At 50.9% G+C, this 869-nt stretch overlaps 1 protein-coding gene across 1 annotated transcript in view; it reads left to right on the top strand.

Annotated features, from left to right (window-relative positions):
* The window catches only part of WNT2 (wingless-type MMTV integration site family member 2), a 15,318-nt gene that overhangs the window by 393 nt on the left and 14,056 nt on the right, over positions 1-869 (top strand). The gene's annotated exons all lie outside the window — the stretch shown is intronic.

Raw genomic sequence — 869 nt, 5'->3', positions numbered from 1 at the left:
AGCCAGCCCTGCCCCCGGCAGCTCGGGGCGTTGGCTACACCAGGGATATTTTTTTATTATTAACTTTTTTTCCCCCCTCCTTCCTCGCCCCCTCCCTCCTTCGAAGTTTCTCCGGCAAGTGCCGAGGGTGGGAGGTCCCTGCGGGCGCAGGACCCACTTCGCAGGACCTCTGGTCTCTGCGAGGTGCCCGGGGGGCTGCGGGACACGGGGCCGTCCGACGTGTTGGAATGGGCATAGAAACCTGCCCCTCAAACTGGGGACTCCAACCAAGCCCAGGCTGAAAAGGAGTTAAAAGGTTCCTTACAAACCTGAAGACCAGATCTAACCTTGACACCGGCTGACGAAGCATCGCAGCCTGATTTATCAGACCAGGCATGATCCAATAAAAGGACTATCTGTGTCCACAGCCGTATAATATAAACGTTATTTATTGCCATGGCTTTTTGTCATGGTGCCTCTTAACTGCCACCTAAGATATATTATTTTGAAAATCACGGCTTTGACGATTTTATGATCGTATAAAGTAAAGAAAATACAAGCATATTACTTTTTCTTCTGTTTGATCCCTTCTAAAGACCCTGTAGTAGTTTGGGTTCTATAAAGGTACCTTTCGAGACATTTCAGGACTAATAGAGACCATCTGGATAGAGACGATGATGTAATTTAATTTTTCTCCAGGTTGTGTGGGGTTTGTTGTGTTGGGTGGTGTTTTTTTTTCAGTACTGCACGGAGCTGGAATAGCGGGGCTTGGGGCTTCTCCTGATTTAAAAAAACACAGCGTCGCCCTGTAAAGGCTTTTCCAGCAGGAGGGCAGAGGACGCGCTCGCTCCGGTGCCGGGGTCGGTGCGGGGCCCGGCCCTGCCCGGCCC

This window comes from Chaetura pelagica, unplaced genomic scaffold, assembly GCF_000747805.2.
Source record: "Chaetura pelagica isolate M959 unplaced genomic scaffold, ChaPel_1.0 scaffold68, whole genome shotgun sequence".
Lineage (NCBI taxonomy): Eukaryota > Metazoa > Chordata > Aves > Apodiformes > Apodidae > Chaetura > Chaetura pelagica.
Note: the sequence above shows the minus strand (reverse complement) of the source record. Positions and strands in the feature narration are given on the sequence as shown.